This window comes from Hemicordylus capensis, chromosome 1 (genome assembly GCF_027244095.1).
Source record: "Hemicordylus capensis ecotype Gifberg chromosome 1, rHemCap1.1.pri, whole genome shotgun sequence".
NCBI lineage: Eukaryota > Metazoa > Chordata > Lepidosauria > Squamata > Cordylidae > Hemicordylus > Hemicordylus capensis.
In genome coordinates, this window is record NC_069657.1 from 49,288,663 (window position 1) to 49,306,856 (window position 18,194).

Consider the following 18,194-nt stretch of genomic DNA (forward strand, 5'->3'; position numbering starts at 1 on the left):
ACTTTATCCGCAAAAAAGTTGTTAAAATCATAATAGCAGGATAATGAGAAATCCAGATCTAAATTCAGAGAGGAGGGAACCTGAGTCAATCCCTTCACAGCTCTGAACAACTCAGCTGGGTGTGAACTTGCAGATGCAATACATACAGAATAGAATCGCTTCTTGGCTGAACATACTGCCACAGAATAAACCTTCAAATGGGCTTTGTGCTATGTCTTATCAGATTCAAGTTGAGTCTTCTTCCACTTACGCTCTAGCCTTCTCCCTTGCCTCTTCAGCTCCCGTAGCTGTTCAGTATACCATGGAGCCAATTTTGAAGCATAACAGAGAAGGCACTTGGGGGTGGTATTATCTACCGCCTGGTAAGCTCCCTATTCCAGGTCTGCAGCAGGGCATCAACAGAATCACCGGCAGAACCAACTCTAAAACCCTCCAAGGCCTCTTGGAATCCTATAGGATCCAACACTCTTTCTTGGGCAGACCTTCCTAATAGGTCCTTCACCCCTGAAGAGCTGGGTTGTGGCCACCTCTTATCAAAGCATTTAAAATCATTCCTATATCCTATTTTGATAAGCACTGATTGCAGCCTACCAATGCAACATCAGTGAAGACATTTCAAAACACACTACCTTGGAGTTAGGCTAAAAATCAAATTGTTCAACACAATGATACTAGGAGGAACATGAAGTAATAAAATTAACTTCATTCCTAGGTGTAAAGGAACTGTACTGAGGCTGAAAACCGCCTTCAGTTACTTCAATTCTTCAACTATTGCGATTGATTTAAGTATCTGCATCTAAATCCAAACATTCACCTGTGACCATGTGGGAAGAGGGCACAGCTTAGTGGCAGAGCACATGTTTTGCATGGATAATGTTTCCAATCTTGGCACTTTCAGGCATGGCTGGGAAAGATACCTGTCTAAAGATGTGAGAAGCCACTATGGGTCTGTGTAGACAAAACTGCACTAGATGGATCAGTGGTTCAACTCCAACAGCTTCCTATATTCACAAAAACCATCATCTCCATAACAGATAAGGAAAAGTTGGGAAACACCTGTGTAATGATATCATAGAAGGCAAGAACCACAGATGATGATGGTTGCTTTAGTAGAAGAGAATTAGGAAATTAGGACAGCCAAGTGCCTACTGATAGGAAGCAATATTTATCAAATAGACTTGAGGGAAACTATTTGCATCAATACTATTTGGTACAAATGAGAGCTAGATAATATGTACAACATTTTTATATGGCACAGGAGAAGATTATCTGCAATAAGAGTAAAGGTAAAGTGTGCCGTCAAGTCGATTTCGACTCCTGGTGCCCACAGAGCCCTGTGGTTTTCTTTGGTAGAATACAGGAGGGGTTTACCACTGCCATCTCCCATGCAATATAAGATGATGCCTTTCAGTATCTTCCTATATCGCTGCTGCCCGATATAGGTGTTTCCCATAGTCTGGGAAACGTACCAGCAGGGCGCAGTGGGGAAATGCTTGACTAACAAGCAGAAGGTTGCAATAAGAGTACTCCTTATCAAATTCTAAGGGCACTCACTTGCCACCATAAAATTAATGTGTTTCTGCATACATTAGACTAGATGGACCAGTGGCCAGACTCGATATAAAGCAGCTTCCTATGTTCCTAACCTCAGAAGTATGGGCACAGGCCAGACATTAGGGCTGTTCTCATGATCCTCAATACGGTAAGACACGCTTCCTACCCAAGTTCAGGAGCTGTACACGCTCCATTTTTCGATCACCTGCAAGTAAAAGGCAAGAGAGGGGGAGGAGGAATTGATCGTCTTGCTAAGCAGCAGATCAAAGATCTTCAAAATGTCACCTGTTTTTAAACATGCTGCAATAAATACATCAATTAATCCTTCGAGTTAGTAAAATATTTTCCTGAGAGTCATACGTAATTTTGGTCAGACATAATGTAATATAGTACCATTTATTAATGGCTAGGTTTTGGCTAAGTCCCATTATCATAATATACTAACTCTGTATATTTTCTACTACGCTTAATTTTTTAGATTTTTGTATGTTGTTCATTTCTTTCCTTACAAACACTGTATTTTTAAATTTTTTTAATAAAAGACACAGTTTTTAAAATATCAGCACAGTTTACTAATGAAGCCTTTTAGCCAATGTTTAACTCTGAATTCCATGATCAGATTCCTTTTTATTCTTTCTAATTGAATTCATGATGAAGATACCTTTGCTCTCTAGAAATCAGGCAATATCTGATTCTAAAGGCTGCTAATGTGAAAGGTGGCAATCCTGGAATCGAGCCAACATTCTCAAGACACAATTTTACACAAACACATGACTGCCTGCACAATTAATTTTTAAAAGGTCCCTCCCGTTCTCTGCATCTGCAATTTTGTATCCCTTTCAAAATAAATACGTAGAAAGTTCTGAGATTGAGGATACCCACTATCTGTCCCACAGCAAAGCTCATTCCCCAATATTATGGGGATTATCTAGTCCCTAACTGCTTCTTTCCTGTCCCCTTCCACACATGCTACTTCAGTGCAGAGGATTCTCGTACCACCAAGTCCGTATTTTGTCACTCCCTTTCCCGTGTTCATGGAATGGCTTTATGCATGTACTACTGTACACTGGTCATGGACAGGATCACAACCTGTGTTCTTAAATGAGCCCCTGGTGGCGCAGTGGTAAAACTGCCGCCCTGTAACCAGAAGGTTACAAGTTCGATCCTGACCAGGGGCTCAAGGTTGACTCAGCCTTCCATCCTTCCGAGGTCGGTAAAATGAGTATCCAGAATGTTGGGGGCAATATGCTAAATCATTGTAAACCGCTTAGAGAGCTCCGGCTATAGAGCGGTATATAAATGTAAGTGCTATTGCTAGTGCTATTGCTATTAAATGTATTCCACCCTCCGAAATGGTTCCCCCCCCTTTATCCCCTCCCCCCCATATGATGGAGCATGCATCTGTCATGGGAAGGGAGCTTCAATGGGCAAACAGGTTTCCCAGCACCACTTTAGCAACGCTTCTCCATAGCCCAGATAGTGTCTGACCAGTTGCCACGCCATAGCTGCAGGAGAGCTGGTCTTGTGGTAGCAAGCATAACTTGTCCCCATAGCTAAGCAGGGTCTGCCCTGGAAGCGTATGAATGGGAGACTTGATGAGTGAGCACTGCAAGATATTCCCCTCAGGGGATGAAGCCGCTCTGGGAAGAGCAGAAGGTTTCAAGTTCCCTCCCTGGCTTCTCCAAGATTAGGCTGAGAAAGAGTCTTGCCTGCAACCTTGGAGAAGCCGCTGCCAGTAAGTGTAGACAACACTGAGCTAGATAGACCAATGGTCTGACTCAGTATATGGCAGTTTCCTATGTTCCTATGACTGGGACTGGTGCAATGACAGTGCTATTAAAAAGCTGCTGTCATCATCCCTGGAAAAAGAATGGTCTGCACACAGCCTATGAGACATTTTCCAGACCACGACACTGCAAGACATCATTCAGAAATCAACATAGTTTACTTTCTTGAGATTCCTACACATCTCTATGATTTGGAATTCTTAGCCATTTTAGACAGGAGTCTGATCTGCATCTGCCACTATTTGAACTATACAATATGGCTGAGAAAGACTTTAAACTGTAATTTGACAAGTTTTGTGCCCTAGAGCTGCATTGTTAGGGTAAGAAATCGGTTGCATGGGGACTCGCTACTTGGAAAACATGCAAGCCACTACAAACAAACTTGATCTCTCCTTTGGGAGAGGAGAGCTGGTCTTGTGGTAGCAAGCATGACTTGTCCCCTTAGCTAAGCAGGGTCCACCCTGATTGCATATGAATGGGAGATTAGAAGTGTGAGCGCTGTAAGTTATTCCCTTCAGGGGATGGAGCCACTCTGGGAAGAGCATCTAGGTTCAAAGTTCCCTCCCTGAATTCTCCAAGATAGGGCTGAGAGAGATTCCTGTCTGCAACCTTGGAGGAGAAGCCACTGCCAGTCTGTGAAGACAATACTGAGCTAGGTAGACCAATGGTCTGACTCAGTATATGGCAGCTTCCTATGTTCCTATGATCTAGACCTACAGCCCTGACTTCACTTACATGGAAATAAGCTCCACTAGATTTAATGACACTTGCTGCCAACTCAGTATTGAACATATGAAGCTGCCTTATACTGTCAGACCACAGCTCTGTTTAGGTTAGTATTGTCTGTACTGACTTGCCGCAGCTCTCCAGGCTTTCAGGAAGGAGTCCTTCCCAGCCCAACCTGGAGATGTCAAGGAATGATCCTGAATCTTCTGCATGCCTTTACCAGTGCAGAGCTATGACCCCTCCCCTACTATTCTAAGTTCAAGTTGTAAGTCAACTTTTGGTTTCCTTGGGCTTGGGACCCTAAAGGACATAATTCCCAGTGGGTACAGCAGATACAAGAGTCTTCCTCCCTATGCTCCTGCAGGATACAACTGTGCACTTCTACTCATATGCTCTGGGCAATGTTTCTTACACTGAAGCCTTAGAGCTTCAGGGCTGCACAACTTTGGATCCCAGCTGTTTTGGGGTGGGTTTTTTTTTACATTTTATATCCCGCTCTTCCTCCAAGGAGCCCAGAACGGTGAACTACATACTTAGGTTTCTCCTCACAACAACCCCGTGAAGTAGGTTAGGCTGAGAGAAGTGACTGGCCCACAGTCACCCAGCTAGTATCATGGCTGAATGGGGATTTGAACTCGGGTCTCTCCGGTCCTAGTCCAGCACTCTTAACCACTACACCACGCTGGCTTGTACAGCTGTTGCTGTACTACAGCTCCCAACAACCCCAGCCACAGTGGCCAATATTCAGGACTGATGGGAGTTGTAGTTCAGTATCTGCAGGAGGGCAAGAATTGTTTAGCTCTGCCTTAGAGGCTACGTCATGCATTGAGAGAGGAGAAGTCAGCTTAGCTAAACCAGGAGGATGTCTGCGTACTATCACAAAAACAACTCTCAATACGCTAGCCGTTGCATTAGAAAATGGGGGGAGGGATACTATACTTGAATCCTGGAAGTATGCAGATCTCCTTAGAAATATCATTACTATTTCACATTCCTTAAAGAAGTACACAAAGAGGATTGACTATGAACATTCAGGTTTCATGTTTACCCAACTCCGTTAGGGTATTGCCCTGCCTAAAATCTAGAAACCTTAGGGCCTTAATTAATAATGCGGTAAGCAGACAAGAGACATTGGGAGTAGAGCAAAAGGTGCGGGGAGAATATATGGGTGACTCGTCTCTGCCAGCCAACATGAAGAGCCTGTTTCTTGTAGAGAAAGGACCTGGATTTGCCTCAGATGTCTGTTTACTTTCACTTGAATAGTAGGAACGCCACAAAAAAGCAATTTGTAGACATCAGACAATCTGACACGTTGGCACTGTATGAATAACTTGCTGAAATACAAGCCCAGGAAGAGAACAATTTGGCTGTGAGCACACATTGTGAAAAACTTAAGACGACACAGGAAGATGCTTCTGCAGTCAAGCAAGTAGTTTTAACGTTAGCTAGACTGGAATGAGCCACCTAATGGCACAGCAGGGAAATGACTTGATTAGCAAGACAGAGGTTGCTGGTTCAAATCCCCATTGGTATGTCCCCCAGACTATAGGAAACACCTATATCGGGCAGCAGCAATATAGGAAAGATGCTGAAAGGCATAATCTCGTACTGTGCGGGAGATGGCAATGGTAAACCCCTCCTGTCTTCTACCAAAGACAACCACAGGGCTCTGTGGTCACCAGGAGTCAACATCGACTCGACGGCACACTTTACCTTTAGACTGGAATGTCTCGGAAACAGTCTTCAACTTAAAGGATCTCATATCCAAAAATCAGTCCCACAATTAATGATCAGCTGAATGTGTGCCCAGGACAGCATTTTGTTCTGGGTGGCGTTGGCCACCCTCATTGGCAAATTGTTGACACCTGAGACAGAGAGGCGGAGGATCACTGAGATTCAGAGGGACAGAGGCACGAGCAAGGAGCAACAAACTGGTAGTGGAAGAAACATGGAATTAAGGAAGCCCTAATAGGCCCAACACTAAGAACAGGCCTGCTGGTTCAGGCCCAAGGCCTATAGTCCAAAATTCTGTTTCCCACAGTGGCCTACCAGATACACCTAGGAAGCCCTTAAGCAGGAGATGAGGGCATGTTCCCTCCCCTGCTGTTGCTCCCTTGCAACTAATATTCTGAAATATCCTGCCTCTGCATCCAGAGGTAATCTATAGCCATCAAGTCTAGTAGCCACTGATAGACCTGTCCTCCAAGAATTTGTCTAAATCCCTTTTTAGGCTATCTAAGCTGGTGGCCATCACCACATCACGTGGCAGAGAATTCCATAGATTAATTATGCACTGTGTGAAAAAGTACTTCCTTTTGTTGGTCCTAACTATCCTGGCCTTCAGTTTCATGGGATGACCCCTGGTTCTAGGGTTATGAATGAAGAAGAATTTGTCTCTATCCACTTTGTCCACACCATGCAGTATTTTCAAGAGCTCTATCGTTTCTCTCTTTAGTCTCAGTTTTTCTAAACTAAAAAGCCCCAGATGTGGTAGCCTTGCCTTGCAAGGAAGCTGCACTAGGGCCCTGATCATTTTTGTTTCCCCCCTTTTAGCCCCCTTTCCAGTTCTATAATATCCTTTTTGAAATACAGTGACCAGAGTAATGCACAGTACTCCAAATGTGACTATCTGGACAACACTGTACAAGGAGATGGAAGCACCAGGCTTGAAAGAGGAGAGCTGGTCTTGTGGTAGCAAGCATGGCTTGTCCCCTTAGCTAAGCAGGGTCTGCCCTGGTTGCATATGAATGGGAGACTTGATATGTGAGTTTTGTAAGATATTCCCCTCAGGGGATGGAGCCACTCTTGGAAGAGCAGAAAGTTCCAAGTTCCTTCCCTGGCATCTCCAAGATAGGGCTGAGAGAGATTCCTGCCTGCAACCTTGGAGAAGCTGCTGCCAGTCTGTGTAGACAATATTGAGCTAGATGGACCTATGGTCTGACTCAGTATTTGGCGGCTTCCTATGTTCCTATGTAAGTAGCAGGACTGGCAGAGAAGACATTGTCATATTTTGCTAAGTGCCAGAATGCCTAAGGGCAGATTTGGCTACAGTTCAATTTTCACACCATCCCTACTAATATATATTGTCCTGTGCTCACAGTAAACCAATGGCTATCATCAGCCTAAAGCTTCACCTTTACAAAACTACTTCTTAGTTCCAAGTTTGTGTTCAAGAGCCAGTCTTCTTCAAATGCGTCATCTTCACCTCTGATGCCCCCTATTCAGTGCTTGTTCATTCTACATGTCATTCATGTTCCTCCTTTGTGGCAGAGGCCCTCAAAAAGAAATGCCAAAATGTTCAAAGTAGGCAGTGGCAGATTCATGCACAGTAAATCCTCAGCTGAGAGCTGATGCCAAACTGCTACCAAACTAGTGATTTAAAGCATGTTAGAGGTGAGTGGAAGGGATGCTGTTCCTTTCTCCCACTCACCTGGGCACTTTCCAGATGACACACTGTTCAGCAGTAAAATGCTTCGGTTTTTTGCGACGCACATGCAACGCTGTAGGACTAAAACGCAAGGATACAAAACGAAAGAAGGCATCGGAAATGTGAATGGCACCTTGCTGACAGTGCAGGGACCACTATGTCGAAACACAGGCAGTACGGAAGCACACTTAATGGACACGTAGTGACACTGTTGTAGTGTGTCATCTGGAAAGCACCCTGGGCAGTGAGGGTTCTTAATGACAGGGAGGACTCTCCCATATTTAGCACCTGTCCTCTGCAGAGAAGTGCTGAATGTGGAGAGGCCCACAGGGCATAGCCAGGGAGCACATCAGCATGGGGATGTGGCTAACTGGCACACTCTCATTAGTCTTCTCCACATGTTGATCCTCCACGGAGGACTAACAACTGAACAGCACTTCTGTGAAGCCTTCATACAGAGCCCTGGTTGTGCATATGCCCCAATAAGTACAATCTCCTCCCTACCACCACCACCCCTTTTTAGCAGGAAGAATTGCACAAATTAGACCTGAGCACATATGTTCCTGTGCATGGACCCCCACCCCACCAGTCGTTACTGGAGAAAGAGCACCTGCCTGTTCCTCCACCATGCAAAGAGTTAAATATATGGGTCAGACCTTAGCCGATTCTCCAGCTTTCATCAGTCCACCTAGCTTTTCAGTCCATTGTGCGTCTGGTGAAGTAGACTCTTCACAAGCTCATGCCAAATAAGCCATTTAGTCTTGACGCTGGCACAGCAGTTTGTGTTCATCACTATGTCAGGATTAGGATCCGGAACTGAACCTCCACTCTGAAGTTTGCAGATCGCGAACTCAACCACAACATAAGGAAACATGCTCACATGTGCAAAAGGCAATTAGGTTCCAGATCCGACCACCGCAGCTGCCATGATGTATCAAGACTTCATACAGTCTCTGGCTGCCACTGCCCTAAGAAGCTCCAAAACCCACTTCTTTTAGCTACAGAATGTTCTGCTAAGGCTTCTCATTCAAATAAAGGTTGAAACAAAGTAGTTCTAAACCTCCTTGACTGATGAGTATATTTAGAGAGCAACATCAGAAGGTCTGGGGCCAAAGACAGCTCAGCCTAGGAGCCGTGCTACAATTACATGATCAACATGATTACCCTGCAGCTGCAGGGGACGGGGGAGATCCGGGATGGGAATGCCTTGTGAGGGTCATTCAGCCCTTTGTCCCCAATCTGGGTTGCTCCTCCCTACTGCAGTTGCTATTTGCCCCAAACGGAAGCTCCCAATGGATGCACCAATTACGGATCCTAGTAAAGAAAAGAGGAGCAGGAAAACTAGCGAAAAAGAGCATAAAACTCCCCATTCTGAAGCTATCTCCATAGCAACAACAACATAATCTGCAGGTGCTACCATCTAGTAGCCATCTAATGGCTCAGCAGGGAAATGACTTGATTATTAAGCCAGAGGTTGCCGGTTCGAATCCCTACTGGTATGTTTCCCAGACCAGGGATTCTCAACCTTGGGTCCCCAGATGTTACTGGACTTCAGCTCCAATGGCCGCAGCCCCAATGGCCTTTCGTTGGGGATTATGGGAGCTGAAGTCCAACAACATCTGGGGACCCAAGGTTGAGAACTCAACTCCCAGACTATGGGAAACACCTATATCAGGCAGCAGCGATATAGGAAGATGCTGAAAGGCATCATCTCATACTGCACGGGAGGAGGCAATGGTAAAACCCTCCTGTATTCTACCAAAGAAACCACAGGGCTCTGTGGGCGCCAGGAGTCAAAATTGACTTGATGGCACACTTAACCTTTACCTGCTACCATCTACTCTTCTTGCATCATAGAAATCTGTATCATAGAAATCCAGGCAGCCTTATAATTAGGAAGTTACTAATATTTGTGAAAGGGCTGAGATATTCCTTTGGGCTTTAAGAGCATAAAGGTCAGAAGGTACAGGGCCAAAGATGCCATTTCTCCAGGAACTCTGTTAAGTCCTCCAAAGCAAGTTAAGTAATCCTGAGACAGCCAACTGTTGCCCCACACAAGGAGGGCGGACTTGGATTGCAAGCCCAAAGTCCTGTCTACCCACCCACGCAAATGGACATTTTGAATGGTCAGGAGCCACACAAAGAATCTGATGTCCTAACAACTGGTATCCTAGACGCCCCCACAGAAGAATAAGCTTGCAGATTCCAGTGGAGACCTCTGGCAAAAAAGCCTGCAGATAATTTTCATGCAAGTGTCAAGAAACAAACTGAAAAATTCCTCGCCTGATTCAGTGAAACATTTGTCTCTGCTGAGCTCTCCAAGCCCCAACGCACACATACACACCACACACACACACACACACACACACACAGAGGGAGTTTGGCAGTGGTTGCGTTCCAGGGCTGGTAATACAAGCCATGAAGCAAGCTGCCAAGACAAGCAACAGAATGAGCCAGGCCCCATTTCATTGGCCACTATACATTGCATATGGCCCTGGACCCAGCCAAGAGAGTGTTCTCACCCACCTTGAGGGCATAGGAGACCCTGTGTTTTCAAATACACCTCCACAGGGCCTTCATTAAAGGAAAATGGAAACATAATGTGGCTCACGCTTGCTCTTTTCTCTCTCTCTCTCTCTCTTTCTCTCTGGGTATTTCTCCTTCCTTTCAATTTGATCTCCAACCTATTTCCCTAACACAGGCGGGGGGGGGGGGCTGCCTGCTGGAATGGAGCTCAGAAGACTGTGACTTTACTTCATACCTGACTGCTACAGCGGACTAAGGACTGAGTGAGCAGAGGCGTTCTCAAGGGGCCCCTTTCTTTTTCAGGTTAAAGAGAGCTGGAAGGAGGAAGAACATTCATGGAATAGCACATTTGCAACATCAGTCCCCTGGGTAAGAAAAGAAAAAGAGCTCAGATGGAATGGAGATTTGGTTGCTTCGTCTGCATTATCACATTGTGCCCAACCGACCGATGATGAAGTGAGAAAGAAAGCTGTCTGCAGAAAGGTACTGTCGCTCCCCACTGCTGGTCTGAACAGACCAAGAACCCTAGCCATGCACCAAAAGTCATACAGGGCTCAGGGCAACATTTGGTTCCAAATTTAAACGTTTACCGATCTGGAACGCAAGGCCGTGAACTTACCTCCATAATGCCATAAGCAGGACTTGCCTAAGAGCAGGGGGGAAAATAGCCTAAGAACACTTCTGGCGCAGAGGAGACAAAATTTGCCTACAGTTTTTCAGGCAATGCAAGAACTCACCACCTGGATCATAGCAAGGTTCCACTGAGCCCAGCATTCTGTTTGCAACAACAGCCAATCAGATGCTGGCCAGGACAACAACAAACATGCTGTCCTAAGGAGAGACTTTCTGTTGACCTCATGTAAATCTGTAAACCTAACCTGCAAGGCATCCTTAACATGCCAGGAAAGGTGTGGCTACTGTAACAGACGAGCCCAAAGGGCGTGGAACCTGCAAACCTCAGAAATCACTTTTCCAGCTCTACCAGGCAGGGCCTAGCAGCACACTTTATCTACTGACTCCGGTTAAATAGCACCAGTGTGTCCGTGGAAGAAGGCCTATATCTACATATGCTGCAAGGATGGGTGACCCTGTTACAAAGGAGAAGCACCTGTCCACACCGTCCCTTCAGTTCCACCAGAGAGGTGAATTAAGAGGGATGCATACACCGGAGACCAACACACTCATCCTCATGGCAGGAGCGAGCAATACAAGCATGCAGTTATATTTAACAACAGAAGCCATGTGGGGGAAAGGGAGTGGGAAGACAGGAAAGCACTGAGATGCTTCTACCTTGTTTTGTTGCAGCCCCACACAACAATAGGACTGCAGGCCGATTGCAGCCGCCTCTCTGAACAAATTCCAAATATCTGTTTTTTGTGGCCCTTGCCCATAAGCTTTGCGGGCTCATCTAATGCCTACCCAGACCTATTCAAAAGTGAGTGCTAAAGGTAATGCCAGTTTCCCCAGCTTCTTGCAGCCGGTCAGCCCACCTTCATCAAAGTCTTAAGATTCCTTTTTTCACCCGTGCAAACATGGGGCATCTGGGGGTGCTAAATGAGGAGAGAGGTCAGTATATGGGGTACAGAGAGAAATGAGCAAATTGATGTTTTTAAAACCTCGCTTAAATGTGTACTAAAATGCTTTTTTGTATAGCAACCAGACCCACTCACTTCAGTAACCATAATAGAGAGTGGCCCTCTAAATAATTTGAACTGTGCCACCTTCAATACAGAATATGACCGGGTGCATTTTGCTCTCCCCCCATTCCCTCTTATTGTAGCATACTCTAGTCTGATCTACTGATTGTAATCTACTGATCTATTAAGGTTGCAGTAGGGAGGATCCTGCCTCGGTTATAGTGGATTAGATTAACTCCAAATCTCTTTACAGCCCAGATCGCTTTCTGGGCCTGAAGAAGATAGACCAGAGGACCCAAGAGGCTTCTGAAGGAGGTGGATGCGGGAGAAAGCTCCCAAGCAGGGGTGTGGATAGGTTCAAAGAACCCAGCCCCCCAGCTCCTGAGGCCCTCCAGTTCCACCCCTCCCTATTTCCTTCATTATTTCCCAGTGGGGCCTGGGGAGGGGGCGAACAAGGCCCCCCCTCCCCCTAGCTAGGCTCCTGCCAAAGGTATTCTGGCACCTCATACACAAGATCATGCCCTTACGCTCCACATTCATTAATTCAGAATAATGACAACCAGCGGCTTCCTCCTCACGATCGCGAATACCATTAGTTTGTGCCACAACCATCCCCGATTCACGCATAAGAATGCACTGGAAGGCTGCTAAAAAACCCACTCTTCCGCTACCCCGAACATCGGCAGGGCAAGAGGACTGAGGGCTGGCTGTTAAGGGGGAACTATTCTGGCGAAGGAAAGACGCGGCGGCTTCAGCCACCGGGAATGCGCAAGGCAGGGGGGCCCGCGGCTAGGAGCCCCGAAAACCGCTAGCGCTCCCCGCGCGCTGAGCCTGGGAAAAGAGGAGGCCCATCCCGAGTGGCCGAAAGTCAGGTCGGATCGCAGCCTCTGCACGCAGAGTCAGCCCGGCGGGGAACGTGGCTGCCGAAAAGGAACACGCGGAGCTTCCGCGGTGCTGAAACCCGCCCCCCCGCCTGCCCGCCTCGATCCAGTCCTGCACCCACCGTGCCGACGGAGCGGGCTGCGAAGGGGCCCCCGGGGCCCGGCTGCAGCAGGAGCGGAAGGCGGGTTGCACGCTTAGCTCCACGGCAGCCGCCCAGCTCCGGGAGCGGATTTCGGCCTCTCGCTCCAGGCCCGTCGTGCTGAGCCAAGCCCGGACCAGAGCGGGGCTGCTGTTGCTGCAGTTGCCGCCGCCGCCGCCGCCACAGGGACGCTCGGGCAGTTGCCCCCGCCGTCGCTGCAAGTCGGCTCGGTCTCTCGCCGTCCCTCCCGCAGGCAGGCTCTGTCGGGCGGCTGGGTGGGTTGCATCAGCCCCGGTTATATATCGGCCCCTGGGTGCGGGGAGGGGTCTGGAATGCGGAACCGGCCAGGCTGCCAGTTCCAGACGTCAAGGTGGGAGGAGAAGAGGGGACCGCAGGGGAGGAGAGCGCAGGCCGGGGGGCGGGACCACTTCCCCGGGCAGCGCACGGCGAATGCCGCGGCTTTCTCTTCTCCAGCAGTGGGGCCGGAGCTCAGCCCCGGGGCCTGTTTTCAGCGCCAGGATGCAGCCCTGCAACAAGTCAAGTCATCATAAAACGGGCATGACTCTGAGCATGTGCAGAATGTCTGCCTTCCTTGCGTGACACCTCTGGAATCAGAAGGCAATAGGGCTTCCAGGTCAGAGGGCGTAACTTCCAGGCAGAGTTCACTCCAGCATCTTCTCTGTTGAAAGCAAGAACTGGGCTCGGGGAAAGCTTTATCTGATACACACATACCTTCATAGTGTGGACAGCAGCGAGGGGTTTCAGCATCTCCCCATTATCCACAGTTCAGTATCACTTTGATGCCAGGGACCATGCACGGCTAGCAAGTAGGAGGGGAAGGCCATTCAGAGTTTAGCAGCAGGGTGTGCTTGATTTGCTGCAGGAGTTACTGGTTCAACTTTTTAACATCAATTTAATATTAGAATTGACAGTGAGTTTTCTCCTATCTTGTCTCCTTTGTTTTGGGTTTAAGGAGTTTCTGCCTTTTGGTGAATTTCCAAGAAGTCTCTCTGCTACAGAATAAGGAGGTCATCAGTGGTTCTCCAACCAATATGACAAGATATTTTATTGTACTATACAGTTCTCCTTTGGACGGTGGCAGATGAATTCAAGAAGAACATTGAGAATTGTTCCTGCATGGACATTGTTAATATGATCATGTTAATAACTGAACTTGCTCTAAGTTTGTGGTTACTATATTTTCATGTCTAAATGAAGAAAAACCTTGTGAGGCCTCAAAACCTCCACAAAAAGCAAGCCAAATAAAAGGGTTCTGTGGTGCATTTTCTGGAAGCATTTTAAAGGATTGTTTGGATAAGTTTTCAAACCTAGGGTTAGACAGCCATGGGGAACCCCACAGAGCACATTAGAGCTCTGGTTCTCTGTCCTCCCTCCCAACATGAGTGCGCAGATGGACATGCGGGCAGGGCAAGGGGCCATGGCAGAGAATGGAAGATATTCTGTATGCAACTCTCATATCCCCATTGAGCCCTCTTACTTGTGCCCTGAGCACCTATAACCTGCAAGGCACAGGAAGAGAGGGCTGGATAGGAATCTGGGGAATGTGCATAGACTTGCTATTATCTGCAGGACTTCCTTAAGCTGCCGGCACATCCGCCTGTGCAAGCAGAGAGAAGGAAAAGCAGGGCTCTTTGGGGTTCCTCCATGTGCGGGCACTGTCCCCATGCTTCTATACTGAACCCTACAAGCCTTCAGTACTCTCTCAGAAGGAAACCCTGTAAAATTCTTCTCCCCTGAGACTATCTTCTGCTCCAATATCTGTTGCTTTGTTGTATTTATTTGATCGCTAATCAGGATAAGATGGGCTGGAAACTGAAATAAACATATTTGTGTATCTTTGATTAGTTGGCATGATACATATGTGTTCAATATTTGTGCATGGAAAAATAAATGTTCCAAGGTATTATTGTCTGCAAATATTCTTCTCCTTTTTTTATCCAGAGACTGCTGGCATCTTAGGCGTCATCCAGGTAGCCCACTCCACAAAGATACCCTAGAAAGTATGAAGGTGGAATTGTTCTGTTCATTAAGAGCTGTCTTCTAGCATTCGTAATCTCTGCTAACTGGACAAGGAGGCACCTTTCAAGTGGTTGCTTTCTCATATTTAGCAGGGGGAGAGTAGCTATCCTTGTTCAGCTCAACATAGCATGGGTCCAGTGGCTATTGCTGGTGTCTCCTTTTGTCCTGCTCTGTTCTGTTTTAGATTGTGAACCTTCCTTTTTTTTTCTTTTCTTTTTGCTATCTAATCTGCTTTGAGAACTTTTTTCCTTAGATGCAGTGTATAAATATTATTATTATTATTATTATTATTATTATTATTAATAAAAACTCATACTAAATAAGTTGCATCATGCTCCATAACCTGCCACATTACATCAGCGCTAGCTCAACTGCATTTTTCTGCATTCCATGTTTCTTTTCCACCACAATCCTCTCTCTTTCCAATCCGAAGGGAAGCACAAAATAAACTGGTACCTGTCTCCAGGTAGGCTACATCAATAAACACTGCTGGCCCAGTGCTTACACATCACTCCTCTAGGAGCAGGAGATAGGCTTGCGTTAAGAATGTTATAGTATGTGCCTTGAATTAAAATGCAGCCTCAATGGGTTCCATGTTTTAAAAATACACTTTTCTTAAATTAAGGTGGGGGGGAAATAAGGGCTGACATTCTCTGCAGGGTAACATGGACAATTCAGCACCACGCTTTGTGTGTCTATAACATTGCCCACAGTGCAGCAAAACAGCCCTGTTCCATTGCAACTTAAAATTGCACAATCACTATTTGGGGTACCATGTCCATAATTTTCTCCAAAAAAGTATGTATTGGAATGCAGCCTTAAACATTAAAAATATAACATTATATACAAGTCTAATACACTGTTTATACTCCTATAACATTATATACATGTCTAGAAAACACAAGAGTAGAAATTTAGAATATATTTCTACAGAAGGAGAAACAAATGCGTGGGGGGGGGGGGCGGCTAGTACCTCCTTTCCGTAGCCTTCTGTAGCTTCAATATCTCTGATGCAGAAAATCCCTTTCAGATGGATAAAGAAGTACCACAAGGACAGTCACCCGCATGTTCCATATCCATAGCCCAGAATTTTATGCAGATATAAATACGTCCTGTTTTCCTGGAGCTGTGTGTGTGAACTGCATGCATTTGTTTGTTCAAGAGATAAAGAGCATGTTCCCCATCCTGGAAGCAAAATTAAGCTTCAGAATGAGCAGAAAGATCACTTAGGCAACGAGATCAAGATCCCGCCTCCATTCAAAACAGCACATATAGACCAACTATTGAGCACCTGCTTAAGTTCTTATCAGAAAAAAGCTGCTTTAGAATCACACCACTAAATGCCCAAATTTGTGAAAGGATTGGCTTAGTTTGCTGTCTTCTCATCCCCATCACCATCCTGTGCTTGCTTGCATTATCACAGGAACGGGGCAAGCCCAGAACTGCTCCAAGGATCAACAATAAGGAAGCACTAAAGGAATACACTAAAGACAGACTTTACTGTTTTCCTCTCATTTTTCAGTACAATGACAATGGGAGGGATTACTTTGGAACGGGAGGCAAAGAACAGCAATGGAGGTATGATGAGTAAGAGAATACTGCAGTCTAACACTTGCCACCCCTTAGTTGATTTTCTTTAGTTCCCACATGAAGAGCTTGCAATGTGTACACTCTGCTGGGACAGGGAAATCTAATTTCCAGTGCAGGGTTGGGTTTATCCAAACATAAAAGAAATACATTTATCTTTTAGATATAATTCTGTTTGGCTTAGAAGGGTAGTAAGGAAGGATCAATTAATTGCCCAACATTTAATGAGTTAACGAAACAGTACTGAAAGGCAATATCAATGAAAGGCTGGAAAATTATAGAGCAAACAAACTCTTCCATAGTTTAGTCAGTGACTGTCTTTATGCTCACTGACAAAGAAAAATTACCATTTGCCTAAGGTCACACCAACTGGGAATAGCAAGGAGGTGCAATGCTGCATGGAAGGCTGGGGGAAAGCAAAAACTCCACTCCAAAAAATATCACCAAAAGCAACAGTTCATTTAGAGTTTCTTAGCCTAAGTGTTATTACTGAAAGTAATTTTATTCAATATATAGTGTCTGGATGACAAAAAGCTAAGTGGGGGTTCAAATGACATAATATTGAAGAAATAAAAGATATAAAGAATGCATGAAGATGCTTAATGGGAATATGCAGTCAACTTTTTTATTATTATTGGAGAACAGTGCTTTTGAGGTGAGGAGGAAACATTAAAACAGATAGTGTCCATTAGGAATGAACAACTCTCCTTCTACACTAAGTAATCAAGAGAGACCAGGAAGCATTTCCAGCTTACACACGCACACAATTTCATTACTGCAAATTTAGGTTATTTCTAAACCACATGACTTCATGAACACATTCTTAGAAACATTTTCCTTCTCATTCAATTCCTCCTGAGATATTGGTCACATATCTTGTTAAGTCATAGCTTCAAGTTAGATTACAAATGCCTTGATCTACAATATTATTGTCTCACTCAGTGTTTCTACCAGTATTGTAGCTGTTGAATTCAGCTCCACTGATCTCAATAATACGAACAGAATTCCAAATGGTCATCAGCATTCTAAAGCCCCCTGGAATCCAATAATGTTCAGAGCAAGATTATAGGCTGGTTCAGACAATACTCTGACCATCTCATTTAAACATGTGGGCAGGACATATCTCCCCACACCAAATGATGCCCTATCCCAACCCACTGCCATCTAATTGTGAAAGAGGCAGTTGGGGTTAAACATGCAAATTCAATAATACCTTTCTGTACTAGTTAATTAGAAATGGTTCTGATGGACAATCCCTTGTGTTCAGGTGGTAGGGGGTGAGCATGCTGGTTGTGTGGGGTACATGGTCACATTCCTCCCCCACATGTACATGGTCACATTCCTCCCCCACATGTTTAGGATAAACTGGCAGATGTATCATCTTGACTGGAAAAGATTTCCATCATAAGTGGAAAGGTTTTGACAGCAGTTCAAATATAAATTAAGATTAGTATCATGTGTGGTTGAGTCTCCTTAATTCATAGATGGTGATGATGTCTAGCAAAGGCCTCAGATATTGATAGACTTGCCTCTTCTATGCATTTAACATTTATTTAAAATATTTATACATTTATAAGTATATAAATGTAAAGATAATTATCACATACACTCCAGTATATCAGTCCTGCCTGCCTGGGATGTGTTTTCTCATTTCACAGAGAGGGTTAATTATTTCAGCCCTGTCCACTTGGGATCAGAGATCATTGCTCCCTTTCTGGTTCCTTCATTTGTTTCATTGTCGCCAGACTGTCTTAGAGGGTGACAGCAGAGCAGCTCTCTCAGGGCCCACCCAGGTAGGAAGGGAACCACCAAGGACAGGTTGTCAAGTATGGGCGTAGCTAGGGGAGAGGGGGCCTGTGTTCACCCTTCTCCCCAATGGGCCCTCGGAG

The 18,194-nt window shown here is 45.6% G+C and overlaps 1 protein-coding gene and 1 long non-coding RNA gene across 3 annotated transcripts in view; one reads left to right on the forward strand and one right to left on the reverse strand.

Moving 5' to 3' along the window:
* Positions 1-18,194, reverse strand: part of JDP2 (Jun dimerization protein 2) — a 34,739-nt gene that overhangs the window by 12,196 nt on the left and 4,349 nt on the right. The window contains exon 1 of one of the 2 annotated variants that reach the window (XM_053285852.1): positions 12,661-12,800. The exons of the other annotated variant lie outside the window; for it this stretch is intronic. The gene's annotated coding sequence lies outside the window, so the exon portion shown is untranslated. Of the gene's footprint in view, positions 1-12,660; positions 12,801-18,194 lie in introns of those variants that run through there. 2 annotated transcript variants of the gene reach the window in all.
* Positions 13,185-14,603, forward strand: LOC128340586 (uncharacterized). Its single transcript, XR_008313814.1, has 2 exons — positions 13,185-13,312; positions 13,652-14,603. It is a non-coding gene; the product is annotated as an uncharacterized LOC128340586 (long non-coding RNA).